This window comes from Chenopodium album, chromosome 14 (genome assembly GCF_948465745.1).
Source record: "Chenopodium album chromosome 14, dcCheAlbu1.1, whole genome shotgun sequence".
Classification (NCBI taxonomy): Eukaryota; Viridiplantae; Streptophyta; class Magnoliopsida; order Caryophyllales; family Amaranthaceae; genus Chenopodium; species Chenopodium album.
The window spans coordinates 42,976,112-42,994,050 of NC_137847.1; positions in this window are offsets into that span (position 1 = coordinate 42,976,112).

Here is a 17,939-nt window from a genome sequence, read left to right on the forward strand (position 1 = left end):
TAAATAAAATACACCCTTAATTACAATATTTGAATATTTGATGTCCTGTTTATGAGTAAATAAGTAATACAAAGAAAATAAATCCTATTCCTACCCTTCTCCCTTTTCCTCTATTTGTTTGTTTTTTTAATTAAATTTTAAATACTCAAACTTAAATATATTGTTCAAATCTCATTCACTTCAAACTCATACATATCTAGCTCTATAATACTAAGAGTGGATTCAATTAGGCCCGGCTTTGGACATGTTTTTTCTCACTCACACAACAGGGACCTCAAAATCTAGGGGCCCATAATTTTTAAAAAAAGCGCTGACTCTATTAAAAAATAAATAAAAATCTTATTAACCTTACCTTTTCACCTTCTTCCCCGTACAACTAAAAAATTACCATTTTTAAACTAAAATCCAAAAATTCATCCTAAATCTTTGACTTTGCCTTTTAATTTTCAAAATAAAATTAAATTCCCTTTAAAAATTCATCCAAAACTTTTTAAAAATAGTCCTTTAAAAATTTAAGGGCCAAATTTTTATAGTTAGAATAGGACACCGAATTACCACAGACGACCCTGGATTCAATGGTTGCCTATAAGGGCTATAACCATTGTGATTAATAAGAAATGAGTAATGATATGAATTATACGACGTTCTTTACTTCTTTATTTGGGTTGGGAAAAGCCTTAGCCGCTTAGGCAACGTTTCTTTTGTTTTTTTTGTTTATTTTTTTTTTAATTTTTACAAAGTTACTAGAAACCGTACTACTCCACTAGCTAGAAAAAACTAGCTCGTCCTATATGATGACTTAAGCATGATGCATGGAAGATGGGAAGCATGTCCTTTCGCTTTATTTATTTATTTATTTGTTTATTTTTTTTTTTAGGTAAAAAGAAGGAGGCTCATTTGAGGGGAAGATAAGGAAAATCCCTTAAATGAGTTCTATGAGGTTTGATCCCTAGACCTCAGGGATACGAGGCAAAAGCGATGCCACTACTCCATCACCTTAACCTCAATCCTTTTACTTTATTACGGAGCACCTTTCAAACAAATTTTTTTTTTTATACTCCGTATACAATACTCGTATATGTGATTGTGACTAGAGTTACGTAGTACTTGTCTATCTTTTTGCTTAATTTAAAATTTTTAAATGAGTCTTTGCCTAAAAAAAAATGTGAAAAAAAACCGTAAATAAAATGAGCAAAAAATTATCTTTAGATGCACCTACATTCTATGTATACTCAAATCTATAAATATAACTAAAGTAACAACCACTGACATCATCCTCTATTTAAATTATACAGATGTCAAGTTGTGGTAAAAAAAAATTCCCGCCTAAATCAATTACTGACATCATATTCTTATTTTTATTTTTACTTTTTTTTTTTTTTTTTTTTTTTGAAACCTTCTTATTTTTTACCTTAAATTATTAAAATATATGGAGTATATTTGTTTTGAAGAAAATTATTATATTATGTTATTTTCTATTTATTTTTTTTTACATTATTATGGATAATAAAAAAAAACTATCTAGCTTCCAAATATAATTAATCCCGGTTTAAGAGTACTCTGTATTGTATAATTTGATTAAATTTTTACTATCTTCAAAATTATTTAGATCTAAATACCATTGCAATTAATGGTTTTGTCTCTATATTTTTTTTTCCTCATATGAGGTACATATACAAATATATTTATTTCAAAGAAATTTTTTATATCGTGCATCGCACGAGGCTAATTAGTTTATAACTATAGATCACCGTGCATGACACAAAATCTAACCTAATGAATGTATAAAAGAACCTCTACCTATTTTCAAAAACCCAAACTGGTTTTTTCAGTCCCGGTGTTGCCCAAAGTGGGCCAATTTCAAATTGTACACTTTAAAAGTACAATAACACATTAATACTATGTATATTGTGCACTTTAAATTATACTCCCGTTTTTAAATACTTGCTCCACTTTTCTTTTACGATTGTTTTTAAATACTTACTTTATTTCCTTATTTGGAATGCTTTTATAATATTTAATTCATTTCTCTTAACTAGTGAGATTCAATTTTATTACTTTTAGATTCTCTCTCCTCTAATTTACCTTCCACTAACTCCACTATCTCTATATTTTATTACTTTCTCCAATTTCTCCTAAAATTCCGCACATGGAGAAATGGAACAAGTATTTAAAAACGGAGGGAGTACTCCGTAGTACAATAACAAATATGACATGATTTAAAGTATATAGTACAAATATAATATCATAAGATCAAATCTTTAGTAGTATACAACATGTTCTAATTGATTTTTTTTAATTATATGTGGTTGACGTGAAATTAATCATAAACCCATAAAGAAAGTGTCACGTGACATATCGTTGTTTATTTTAGAATGTTATACTTCGTATAACATATTAGTATAGCTTACAAGTAAATTAATTAAATTATACGAGTTCGGGTTGTACCTGTGAGAGATTCCGACTTGGTAGGACCTTTCTCCGTACCGAAAATAAATAAATAAATATATAAATGATACGAATAGATTATGCTAGATCTCTCTTATTTTAGCATGACATTGCCCTAGTAAATATAATATCGTAGTTTTACTAAGCTAGTATAAAGTACAAATATAGAAGAATCAATTTTCAGTTGGATAGCTCCATTAACTTGACCATTGACCATCTTCTTCTTACCCGAGCCATGGAAGGGGCATTGCTCCGGCGAGGTAGGTGAGGAGGTAGGAGGTTGGTGGGGGATGAGAAATAGCAAGGAATTGAAAAGATATTGAGTGGGAAAAGAAAGATTATAGTGCAATGCTAAATAAAACCTTGTACAGTTGTATCTGATATCATATCTATAGAATTATTAATTTTATCATCAAAGGTCAATCAACTTTGACCGCAAAAATGTGTGACAAGAAAGCTTATCGATCAACGGGAGATTTCGAGGCTCTAATCAAGTTTTTAACTTTAAAACTATCTTTTTTGTATTACTTATATTTTTCAGTTCTTTGATAGTTGGTACTCGTATTGTTGATGACAATAATATTTTGTCTTTAGCGTTATTTACAACTTGCATTGTATTTGATGACGGTTAGTGTACGTTAAATGTTTGTCAGACTATTACACAATAGACATTCACACCTAAATAGGATTTACATTGAACAAATTTGGATAAGACAATAATATGTCTATATGGTTCATGCCTTTTCAACAAGAAGGATCTATAATCTACGACTGACTATACGAGTATATGACTATTACACGGAGTGGACGATGTTAAGCTTTAGTGTGATTGGATAGCTTTTCACGGGATAATTTACACCAAAGTATAGCTTTTCAATTTTCATGGGACATGATATGAGTAACTCAAGTTAATTGCCTTTCTAAAATAAAATTGACTTAGTAAAATCTGCATAAATTTCAACGCTTAACATAATTGATGCTACAAAATTTCAACCCAGCCAACTTTCCCCCAAGCATGCATAATTGCATATTCTTCCATTGTATTCTAATAATTGCATCTATGAGCCTAGTACTTTAGTGGTTTAACTTTACTATATATTGTAATCATATATTATTATTATTATTATTATTATTATTATTATTATTATTATTATTATTTAACCATTAAAGTATTAGGTTATTATTAAATAAGATCTTCTTGGATCTGTTTATGTGTTTTTAAAAAGACAAAATTGGTTTCAACATTACCAATTAGTATGACTTTGGTGTAGTGATATGAGTATCACTATTTTTAACTGGTTATTGCAAGAACATCATTACTCGTACATCACTAACTTTTACAATGGTTACAACGAGTATTATAAATGACACTTAGAATCCTATAAAATATGTACATGCATTTAGTAATGCTTTGGCTATTAAAATTTAAAAATAAATATTTACAATAATCTAGCGTTGCACCCATTGCAAAAGTTGCTATTGTTTTAACTACTCGCCAAAAGTGGTGTTGCTCACTACACCCAATAAGTCATAGTTGATATTGTTGAATCTTATTTTACTTATAAAATTATTATTTATTTTATAAATAAATAAATAAATAAATAAATAGTTATTTAGTTTAATACCAAATAACAGGGCATTTCATGTTAAAGATAGATTGATTTAAGAGGTCGAAAATATAGTAGATCACTCAAATAAATAAATAAGAAATGATAGTTTCGCATGTGAGATGATTAAGAAAAGGAAAAATTAAAATAAAATTACAAAGTACAAGTATTAATTACGTATATGTTATCTCCAAAAGAAGTTGCGATTAAAAAAAAACAATGCAAAGGGATACTTTATAGTTAAATCTAGCACTCGATCGTTTGATATGTTAACGGTAGCACTTAGGACTAGGGAGTCAACAAGCATGCATTGATGTAGCACTCAAAACTCTTATTGACTCGTACTAAAAACGATTACTCATGACTAAAAACGATTAATTATGACAAAGTAATCACTGCAAAATTTAAGGCATGATATGATGATGTAAGAATATACGTATACCAAGTTTGAAGGCTTTTTGCATATAAGATTCTTCAATTTTCACTCGTTTCACATTGTTAATTTAAGACTAAGTTAAATAACAGCATTAATGCATGGACTATTTTAGATGCATTTTTTCATAGTGGGAGGCCATTGCATGTCTTTATTTACCAACTTCTTTCTACTTCCATTTATTTTTAGAGAGAAAATATTGGTTACATGTTTTCTTGTCTCTTAGAAAAAGTGGCAAAAAATAAAGGTTTAAAGGAAAAGTTTGGAGATCCTCCTCTTGATTCTTAGAAGACTGTTAGTTCCCAACTAATCCAACCTAAGATTAGTTAATCTTGTAAAATGTGTATTAAAAAATCTTTACTCGTGTAATCATAAGATGAAAAGCAAAGGGGTCACCAATGCAAGGTTTTTCTATCAATCAACTTAACTGACCACAATCTACAAATAGATGTGTCTATTATTCAGTATTTATGTATATATTATTTTGTTGATTTTGATTTTGTTTTTGTTCGACTTACTTATTGGCCTGGTTAATGATATATATACGTATTCATCGTATTATAAGTAAATTATAACGAAAATGAGTAAAAATAAAAAAAAATGTTGATAAAAGCATATAATTAATTAGAAGGGTAGGTGTATCAGTGTATGTAAGATAAAGTTAAAGAGAATGTGAAAATGTTTAAATGTTGTGAAAAAAGTTGAGTATGATGGTACGATGAATGAGTATATACTACGAACATTAAGCAACACATGTTTTAATATTGATAACAAATTTTAACATACTTTATACAAGTTTATATGCATGGTTATTTAATTTAATACTCAATCTTCATGAAATTATAGTGTAATATTTTGGTTTTTATGTTATCTCAAGTTGGCCTGGGTTGAGAACATGTTGATTTTAAGTAGGTTGGGTAAATTAAGACTCCAATTGTTAGATCATCTCCAATGGTGAGACTTGAGTGAAGTTTTTTAGGATAGAAAGAGTATTTTTTGCAAATGATATCAATAAGTTGGTATCTAAACTTAGCAATCAACTCCAAAAGAAACATGTGAAGTTTAGATACCTAATTTTGAGTCTCATTTAACAAAAAGTGTGAGCCCTTATCAATATTATAATATATTTTGTAATTTATTTAATTTTTATTTATTTATTTTGAAAAACTTACAATATGGATTTGGTGGGCCATAAATTAAAAGTAACATTAGTATACTTTAGAGAGTTTCACCATTGAGAAATTAGACTTCACATGAGTTGCTAAACTGAAAAGTGGGTTGGATATCACAATTGAAGGTAAAAAACAACTCATTTTGTATTTCAATACTCAAAGTTGAGTCTCAACATTGAAGATGACCTTATCAAACATATCATTTCAGTCATTTTTCAAGTTGAATCAGCTTCAGTGATTGGTTGACGGACAAGTCTATAACATGTAAGCATGTCATCAGGTCCTTCAAACATGTTGGGCCTATTATATGCCGGGTTTTCTTCGATTAAATGTTACTTTGTAATATTTTCACGGATCAAATCAGAAGTGAACAACTTTACTTTTAATAGATAGAGTATAAAACATAATCATAGATCTCAACCATCAGCTTAAGTTTTTGGTTGAGATGGTCCACTAACATGGTATCAGAGCTAACGTGACATAGATATCACGAGTTTGAATTTTATCCACCCCCAACCTTTAAGTGGAATATTAAGCGCAGCATATGAAGAGGGTTCATGCTACATCCACACTTCAATCGCAACGGACTATCGTGTGAGGGGGCGTGATAGAATATAAAACATAATCATGAATTCATGGGTCTCAACCATCAGCTTAGGCTTTTGGTTGAGATAATCCTTTAACACTTTTAAATGATAATTTAATCCTAAACATTATTGATCTTTAATGAAGCCTAGCTTATACAGTACAGTAAAGTTTTGTTTTCTAATCCTTTTAAAGTGTAATCTATATAATTCAGTATGAACTCGAACTTTTTCATAGGCTTTTAGACTAAGCATGTCGTTGGTTTGACAATGTGCTTATTCAAGCATCGAAATGACATTAAAGTATATGCAAATGAAGACTTCATTGGAATTGTGCATGTGGTCGTTAATTTCCTTCCCTACATCAAGGAATGACTCGCGATCGTAGCCCGGATTTTATGTCCCACAATTTACTCCGTGCATTTTTCATTCAATTTTGGTATTGAAATTTTCACTTTACCTAATCTATCTTTCTCAATGACATTATGATTAAGTTGGGAGATAGATTTATCATAAGTGTATTGATGACAAGATAATTGTCCTATGTCATATGTATCATGCGTCAATTAGTATAATTCCCATTATAAAAAAAAAAATAAAATAAAATAAAAAAATAGTTGATTAAAGTATTGGGATTGATATCAAAGATTTGGATCAAATTCTGCCAGCAGCAATGCCTTTTGTGACTCTATTCAAACAATAAAAAATAATAAATAAATAAGTCTAAATGTCTTACAAATTTTCCCATTAGACAACTCAATCAGACTCACAATTACACTTTGTTTGAATATATATAGAAGTAAGATTTAAAAAAAATTAAAAAAAAAAGTAAGAGCAGGGAAAGGAAAAGCAAGGGATGAAGAAGTGGATTTTCCTTTCCCCTCTGAATTAGAGATAATATACTCCCCTCGACTATTTTTCTCTTCCCGTTAAAATCGTAGAGTAAGTTGAGAAAAGTGAGTTTTGATGAGTGTTACAAAAATCTATTCTAATATTTAATAGTAGGAAAATTTAAACAAATAATATATGCTGCCATGTGTTCCACTTTTATTGGTACATTTTTTATTTTTAATTTTTTTCCCTTTAGTTACTTATTTCTTCATTTCTTGTATGTTGTTCACTGAAAAGACACTTGTATTTTGTGATTATCCTCTTTACAAACATGATTGTGTTTCTTGGTTGGTTCTATCAATTTCTTATTGTATACTACGTATAATTTAGGATAGCTGAGTCAAAAAATATTAATTACCACTTCATATATCTTTTTGCATGAAAATATGAAAAAGCATTATTAGAACGATTTGCTAAATTGGTGCTAAAAATAAAGAAATTACTAAAATAGTGTTCACTGTAAAATATTTCTCAAAGTAGTGTTCACTTAGGATTGGAAAACTCTAAACCTAATTTTATCGCTTCGTATTTAAAGTCTAAATAAAAAAAATCATTGGAGTCTTAATACTATTCTCTAAGGGTTTTAATTAACCATTGTTCCAAACATTGATGTTTCATGTTACATATTTTTTTGACAATTTATATCCATAACAAATATGCTACAAATGGAGTGCAGTAATCAATTCACTTATTTGAAGCAGGGGAAGCATGAAGTGTCTACCTTTGGTCATATCATTGCTAGGGACATCCTTAACCTAGCTGCTTTGTGCAGTTATGCTCCTTTATTGATTACTCGCAAGTTAGCAGATGATAGAAATTTTTTAAACATTTACATTACTACATCATATTCATACTCCATAGTGCATATATCTATTTTTACTATTAATAAAATACAAAAGCATTAATGATTAGGCTCAACGCTAAATAAAATTAAGATATCGTAAGCATTATTTAAGATAAAAAATTTGATGTTTGACTTGATAAAGATATATCTTATATGCATAAATGAAAGTTTGGCTTGAAGAAATCTTACATACTGTAATCTCTGATGTTCTCCTTGATTAAGATTTGAGTAAGTAATAGAAAAAAACCCTCTTTGTGTAAAAAAATAAAAGAAAAAAAAAATAATAATAATAATTTGATGGTATACATATTTTGTAGGGGTTTATAGGTACTACGCAGCGGAAATAATCATGAATCATATTCATAAAGCACCTAAACCAAGGATCATTGCATAACACATAAAGAACACATAATCGTACCTTTGAAGCGTGATTCCACGTGCGATCGAACAAGAACAAAGAGAGATAAAGAACCCCAAGCGTGGTTCCTCTACTTGGTCCACGAGCACAAGTTAAACCTCCACTAATGCTAGTTAGTTGTGATTGAACGCTTCAATCAACCTTCAACGGAGAAGAGAGACACGAGCTAACCATGAACCACCACGACGAACACCACGAGCCACCATGAGGCACCGCACGTACGGACGTGAAGGGAGAGGGGAGGGCCGTGAGTGAGGAGAGTGTTTAGGGTTTTGGGACTTGGTTGCTTCTTTCACAATCTACTGTATGTTGATTGTTACTGCTTACTGCAACCCTAGGCATGGATCTTATTTATAGATCACATCTCTAAATAAGAGTCCATGTCAAAAGCCCAAAACCCTTGTCCTAAACACACTACTCTAGCCCAACACTCTACATGGTATGTCATAACCCAATACCCTTGTTGTGTGACTTCATAGGATCCATTCTATAAGGCTTTGGGCTATTTAATTAACCCAAAGATCAATTATCATATCTAGCACCAGATATTGACGACCCTATAGAATGAACTTATTATCTCCATAATAGTGATCCTTGATATATCTAGTAATTGCACTTATCGAAGACATAATTCCTTCAATCTCCCACTTGTCTGAGACAAGTGCACAATATTCAAATTCCTTAAGTCAATGTGTGTCGATTTGATAATATGATTGCATCTCATGTCGTGATCATATTAATCTACAAATCTTTCTTGAAATCTGAGTTAGAATTACAAAACAAATGGTTACAATGTAATCCATTTGAGCACAGCCATGCATTTTCTGAATTCTCCCTCTTCAAGGGGCCAAGGCACATTCCTAATTAAATAGGTAGACTTTATCCAATCTTGTGGCAACCAAAGCTCCCACTCAACTCATGAAGTAACCGGGAAACATCCTTTATAATCTCCAGTTACGGCTAGACGTTTGAATGTACCATAGTTAAATCAATCATTGAATGGAATCAGTGTTCCACTCATGTCAAAGGAATCCACTAATATATCCGGAAGCTCTATACTTGAACTTCAAAGTAGGTCTCTATAGTTCGATCATGCATCATTCATGCATATCCATGTGATTGACCGAGCATCACTACGCTCCTATAGCCCATGAAACTGCGCTATCCAATCAATCTTAACATGCTAGTCCATTATTGGAAGTCATTTATGTCCAGTTTAATGATTCCGAACTAGGAATTTAAATAATATATGAATTTAGTTCACCTATGGGGTTTCATTCAAAAGGTCATCAACCTAGCGAGCCCATCAATTCATAATTATTTTGGACATTTTATTTAATCTTGAAACCACAATTAAATAAAATTGAAACTTTGTTTCAATTGATAAACATAATTCTGCAAGCTAATGTATTTACTTTTGTAATATGCTTTCTCAAAACATACACAACTAAAATTACATAACTTGCTTCAATCCAAGAACCTTAGTATGACTCTCATACCTTGTTCATGGAAGGGGTTTAGAAAGTAGAGTTCATGAGAGATTCTCATAAACATGAATTTTGCAATTTCTAAATTTTATAATCATTTTCATCTCCATACACTAAGAATTTTCGTTCGCCCTTTTGCAAGGAACTTTGGAATTTCTAATTTGTATTCCAACGTTACATTGGATTTAGATTGAAATCTACCATCACTTGTTCTAAGAACACGTGAATCAAATAGACGAGTATAGTCCATGGTATGCATGATGCATCCTTTGCGAATTGCATAAGGATCATCACTCAAAGTCTTAATTTCATCAACCTTTCTCAAGGTATTGAATCATTTAAGCAACGTGCCATGTCACATGGGATTGAAACTCTTTTCAATATAATGTTGAACCTTATAAGAATCTTATCAATATAAGCTTCTTAACCAAAACTCAAACATCCTTCGAGACCTATCTCTATAGATCTTGAATCCCAAATGTACTCATCATCCTCTTCAAAGTTTTTCATACAAAATGCATTACCCACCACTTGACTCTTCAAGCAATGAATAATTGCTCTCTGTACTAGACCAAGAAGACTTCATAGCTCCCACTAAACATCTTGTACACACAAGACCTTTTCTTCATTTTACGAGAACATCAAACGATTTGATTAACTCATAAAATTCAGAACATTAACTCCCTGATGCTAACTTCAATCCATTATGGATCTTTTATGCATCCCTAGGATTATTGGATCTCCAAACTTTTGATTGTATCATATACAAATCTTCTTTCATGAACAATTTCAAGAAAGCGTTTTGAAATCCATCTACCAAATCTCATAAGGTAGTAATCACTAAAATATCTTTAATAGATCTTTGCAATGTGACTAATGTAAAGGTTTCATCGTAATCATAGTCATACTAAGAATCAGTTGAATCCTTTAACAAGTCTTTTCTTTAGTTAGAAAACATTTTTCTTTCTTGTCTGCTTTGCTTACAATGGGTTTCACCCAATTTAGGCAAATTATTCAAGTGTCATACACTTGCTTACAGACTTAGAATCTATTTAAGATTTCCTGGTTTTAAACCACTTGGAGTTATAATTTGTCAAATCATCCTTATTACTTGCATAATCATCATGTTCCAAAATAAATATTTTAGAACTCTTAGTCAATATGAAATCATATTTCTTTGGCTAAGTTTTACATATGCTGGTCATCATTGTGGGTTCTTATGCAACAATTGAAACTCATACAACAACTTTGTTTAGTTTTCAATGAGAAACGACAATAGAGGATTTGTACTTGGAATGTACTACCTTCGACACATGGTTATTAATCCCATTACACTTAATGAGACCACGCGTTGTCATTTGTAACATGAGGTGAATCATGCTCATATTGTTGCTATTATTCGATAACTTCTCAAATTTCTTCGAGATTTTCAAAATCACTTTTCTTGAACTCTTTCAAGGCTCTCGAACTTTTCGAGATTCTTATACTCCCACTTGCCTTTTGAGGAGGCATATTTAGCATAGGGTGAACCATGTTTGTTTGTTGCTTTTCTCGAACTCTTTTGAGATTTACACTACTCCCACTTGACCTTTTGGAACAATTTCCATAAGGGCACCTACTTGAGCAACAAACATTTTGTGCTAAGTATGGTTTGTGTAGTAGTACCCCGTGCTCTATATAGGAAACGAAAGTGAATCAAACGATTTAATACAACTTTTATTCCTTGCTTTGTAGAATGACTTTATAAGAACTTTTCTTATCCATATCACATATGAAGCCTTTGCTACATTCTGATTTGACCTATGTAATTTTTGTTTAGTTTTGTAGCTTATCTTAAAAGTATATCCCTTGAACAATGGTTGGAAGATAGGTAATTTACATCCATTATCAAAGTATATCTCATATAGGTTGATAGCTCCCTTCATAAACACTTCACAAGGTTTTCTTTCGGAGTTTGTTGTAAAACGATTTCACAACTCTGGATGTTTATCAATGTCTTGGGTTAAATTCTCATTATTACGATCATATCGCAATACTTTGAATGTGTTGCCAAGTACATGTCTTGACTTAAATTTTCACAATTACAATCATATTGTAATGTAATCATTATCTTGTCAAGTTGATACTGAACTTCATACTGAACATTTTGAACTTTTCAAAATTTTCACTTCCATGCTTCAACTAAGCATAAGTAGTGATCGTATCACAAATGAAGTTTCGTTGTCCGTCTCTAGCCTTTGAACCTTTGGCTTTCTTACATCGATATGTATTCGACCTCGAGTTCGCATCATCATTTCTCTAAATGGTGACTTTGTCAAATTTTCAAATTAGAATGATAATTACATATATCAATAGATTCACAATCTAATGATATTGAAAGTCCATCCCTTTGGATCTTCCGCATGCAATTTTCATTTTCATTTGAATTAATTGACTTATTAGAGACAATTTATATATATAGAAATGGTTTAATTATTTCTATCATATAGAATTTTAAACCTATTTAGCAATTCAAAACACATTATGACTCAATGAAGCATAGAATAACATTTATTCCACGTTTTGAATCTTCGATGCTTAGTCATTACTAACATTGAATGGTGTTTTGATAATGGCAAGAATGAATAACATTTATTTAATTCTAGCCAATAACAAGGTAAGGTGAAATATAAGTTCTATTTGTAAAGTTGCAACTTTTGCTTCCAAACTTGTAAATTCTACTTGTGAAGTAGCAACATTTGCTTCTAAACTTGTAGATTTATTCCTCCTTTAGCTAATTTCTTCCTTTAGTTCAACTACACTATGCAATGAGTGATCTAAACAAGACATCATATGTCCAAGAAGTAGCAATATGCCAAATCAATTTCTATAATATACTTCTTAAATTGGAACATTTCAATTCTTTTACCTTCCAACTATATGAGGTAGTTTCTAATTAATTGGAATTGGTCCATTCAATTTGAAACATTTGTTGTTCATAACAACTTTTAGCATGTAAGTAGTTCTAGGTTTGAGAAGTAGCGACTTGTTTGCATTTCTTGGCCTATAACATCTTAATGCAATCCTCATATATTCCTAAACCTTTCCCATTTGAGCCACTTAGAACACTTCTCTTAGGTTCAAAATGATACTTTGCTTAACTTCTTTAAGCACTTTTTATGATTTTTCTAAGTCTATTCAATCATTTTTTTTTCATATTTGAATTTAATCAAATATTAAACTCTATATGAAATGGATGAAAATAGCGTCATTTGATCAACATTTGATCATAGAGATTTCCAATCACTTTCTTATGTTCAATCATATTGAAGATAAGAGATTTTATTGGATTTTTACACTTGTCTTTTAGAGGGTTTGTACCTCTCATCTCATTATATCCCTTGAAACATTTTTCAAAATGAAGATGTGTTGGCATTTTACTCAAACATTTTGAATAAAACCAACCTTAGACATGTGACATGAATTTCTAAAACTTACCTTTTAGAACAATCTTAGCAAAATTGGAATATAGGTTTATGGATTATCTTTTAACCTTTTGAGAACATTTCTCAACTTTATTTTTAATCGAAGATATTATATATAACAATAAAATTAGAACGACATGTTACTCATCAGTAAACGCAAAATTCAATCATGTTTATTAAAAATTAAAGTACCATAAGCGAATTAAATTGGTAACTTTAAAGCACTCTATTCAATTTAAGTGATCCCAACTTGAATTAAGTGATTCCAAGATCCTTTATTTGTGCAATAATTGACCGGACTGAGGCCCTGCCATCAACCATTACATTTTCAAGGTGAGTAAACTCTTTACTGATTACAACTCTTGTAACTCTTGGTTGAATAATTAACCATCACATGTTTAATTATTACCCTTAGCTTCAAGGTTCTAAACTGATCTTTAGGTAACCTTGTTGAGTATAACCAATTAAAAGTGTAGAACGTGATCTACCCCCACTTCCCCAAGATATATTACGACGCTCTGCTGAGGCCGACCCATCATAAACGATCGAAGGTTTCGTTGGGTTTTTAATTGGAAAAGCTGCCTCAATATTACTGGGATCTAGATTTATTATACTGTGATTAAATAGTGAACTCTAGCGCATCATCACAAAACATCAATAAAATCTAACATGCATAAAATACTGAATGCATAAATAAGACATAGCATGGCCCCTAATCCTAAGAAAACTAATAAAGTAAATGCTCCCACTTGAATCATCATGGATCGCATCCACCTTGCTCCTTTGGGCCTTCACTTCATGGGCTTCTTGGATTAACTGCAACCTGTAATTCTACTCTATTCTATCTACTACTTAAATAAAATAAAATAAAATTACAAAATACTTTATCGGTACGTAGACCGTACTAAGATTACAAAAATACATCACGATGCGCAGATCGTATTTAGCAATCTACTGGGCCATACTAGTCATTATATAGCAATAAACAACATCATATATTATAAAATTGCCACATAATAAATCACTCATCATGCTTTCCTAAACTACAACATCGAATGTTCACAATTAAGGAAACATGGCATCTAAATATCTCATATTTTAATTACCGCAATTAGATAATATCATATATTATTCATGATCATCAATAAAATATCATATATTCTAAATAAGTCATGAGATAGAATCAAATCTTATTTTAATCTTAAAAGATAAATCATATTTATCCTCAAAGATTATCCTAACAAAGTTAGGAAATTTTATCCTAATTACTAGCCAATCACAATAATTTAAATCAATTATATCAAAAAATAATTATGGGATAATCACATTATTTAAATCAATTATTATCCTTTTGGAATATGTTCAGAATATCCTAACAAATCTTATCCAAAATTAACCACTTTAATTATGGATAATTACTAATTTAACAACTTAAATATGGATGATGTCAAATATAACAACTTTTGAATATTTGATTTTATCCTAAAATAAAAGATCTTATCCAAATAAAACCAATTTTATCTTTTAAAATAAAAGATCATATTTTCAAAATATTTTAACTTATCCAAAATAAAACTGATTTTATCCCAAAATAATTCATAATTATCTAGAAATAAATTTTCAAAAACTGATTTTTTTTTTTTTGAAAAACCGTGCACCAGCCACCGTGGTGCGGCCAGCCGAAGCCGGCCACGGTGGCCGTACACCGCAAGGTGTACGCTGCTGCCAGCGGCACACAGCAGCAACAGTAGCGCCGCGCAACTGCTGCACGGTGCTGCTGTTGCTGCACTTCCCCGACCCGAGCCGCTGCCCCACCCCGCCTCCCTCCGGACCACCAGCAGCGGCAGCCGCCGTGGCTGCGCCACCCAGTCGCGGCTGCCGCGCATAAAATTCCCCTTTTTTTGATGATTTAAATTAAAACAAAACATTTTTGTTAAAATTAAATTAACTTAATGTGGTCCTTTTAATTTCAAAATTAAATCATATTCAATTTCAAAATTAGGGTTCTTCATGAATTTTAATCCCCAATTCAATTTAACTCTTAAGTTAAATAAATTGATCATGAAAAATTCATAATTTATCATTAAAACAAATAGATTAAAATCATGAAGCATGAAACAATCAAAATTATTCAAAACCAAAACACAAAATCAAAATTTTAGGGTTTAGGGTTTCGAAATTTTCGAATCTAGGGTTAGGGTTTTCAAAATTTCGAGCATAATAGGGCAAAAAAACGGATCTCTTCATGGCTATTTTGAGCATTATTAAATCACATTTAATCAATTCCAAGAGTTAAATCACATTTAATATAATAATTGACCCATAATTAAATTATTCTCCCTCCTAATTGAATTAAAATTGTGGATTATCAAAGAACTATTGGCAATATGCGTAAATGCAATAGGCTAACTGATACCACTGTAGGGGTTTATAGGTACTACGCAGCGGAAATAATCATGAATCATATTCATAAAGCACCTAAACCAAGGATCATTGCATAACACATAAAGAACACATAATCGTACCTTTGAAGCGTGATTCCACGTGCGATCGAACAAGAACAAAGGGATTTAAAGAACCCCAAGCGTGATTCCTCTACTTGGTCCACGGGCACAAGTTAAACCTCCACTAATGCTAGTTAGTCGTGATTGAACGCTTCAATCAACCTTCAACGGAGAAGAGAGACACGAGCTAACCATGAACCACCACGACGAACACCACGAGCCACCATAAGGGGCACCGCACGTACGGACGTGAAGGGAGAGGGGAAGGCCGTGAGTGAGGAGAGTATTTAGGGTTTTGGGACTTGGTTGCTTCTTTCACAATCTACTGTATGTTGATTGTTACTGCTTATTGCAACCCTAGGCATGGATCTTATTTATAGATCACATCTCTAAATAAGAATCCATGTCAAAAGCCCAAAACCCTTGTCCTAAACACACTACTCTAGCCCAACACTCTACATGGTATGTCATAATCTCATGAGGCCCATTAATGGGCCTCTTACTTGTTTAACCCAATACCCTTGTTGTGTGACTTCATAGGATCCATTCTATAAGGCTTTGGGCTATTTAACTAACCCAAAGATCAATTATCATATCTAGCACCAGATATTGACGACCCTATAGAATGAACTTATTATCTCCATAATAGTGATCCTTGATATATCTAGTAATTGCACTTATCGAAGACATAATTCCTTCAATCTCCCACTTGTCTGAGACAAGTGCACAATATTCAAATTCCTTAAGTCAATGTGTGTCGATTTGATAATATGATTGCATCTCATGTCGTGATCATATTAATCTACCCTAAACCCGACAACCTCCCCCAAACGGCCACCAAAAACGTCGCTAATTGTCAGAATTGACTGACCACCACCCAAGCCCTAAATCGTCGATTTCGACCATTAGTGGTAGTTTTTGGTGGCGAATTTTAAGGATTTCGTAAACTCTAGCCGATTTTGAGGGAGCGAAGGGGATTTTTCGGTGGCTGGGTTGGGAACGAGAGGGGTTAGGGTGGGGTTGTGGTAGCGGCGAGCTGCCGGTGGTGGGGTTGTGGTGATGGCGCACTGCCTACGTTGGGGCTGGGGTGGTTGGATTAGTTTTAGGGTTTTTGTTTATTTTTAAACTAATAATATAGCGACACGTGACATAATGGACCCCACTTAACGGATATTTTGACGGAACTGGTAAGTGGTGGTAATATCCAATTTTGTGAACATTTTGGGGTGTTAAAAACCATTTTTGTGTTTTTTTATGGTGCTAAAATTCAAAATTTCCTAATCTTTACCGATACCATATGTGCACAATCCTTTTGTGCAAATGAAATTTGTGGATCATTTTCATAAATGAAATTAGTACAAGTAAATCATACTAGTATTTAATAGTGTGAGTTAAACAATGAAATTAGCTGTGGAATTTCGTCAACATTGGTTTCTACATTGATAGTTTAGAAATATATAGTAGCTATTAGGTCGTTGGAGGTGCAACTCGATATTTTAGATCGAATTCTCTCTATATTTGATATCATGTACATTCGGATGTGCACGAATGCAATAAAGTAGTATTTGAGGAAGTGCCATATGTAAGATGAACTAGCGTTATCAACAACATTATGATTTTGAGATGTCAAAATGAAGTGGTAAAAATGAAGTTGCTAGCAGATTAAAAATGAAGTAACATAAAGTAATCGTTAGTGCATAACTTCTCTAATTTTCTAATGCGTGCGCTTTGTTAGAACCAACAAATGACCAACGAAATACTCAAAAATAGCTTTAGTTGCACAATGTACATGTTACAATACAATTAACGAAGATTTCAACATGAAGGCGCAGAATGTAGATTGGTGGTATTGGTACCTATCATAGCTTTCTGCCATCTTTAGATAACAATTAACAAGTTAATAATGCACTCCCGACGGGTAGTTTGCTAGTCTGTAAAGGCCTCCCGGTTGACTCCACTTGTGTGTTCTGTGGTCTGACTTCTGAATCTGTAGACCATATGTTTCGAGATTGTTTATTTACTCAAAGGCTTTGGAATTCTGGGACTTGGACTCCTACGTCGGCCTTCGCTTTTGCTCCTTTCATTTA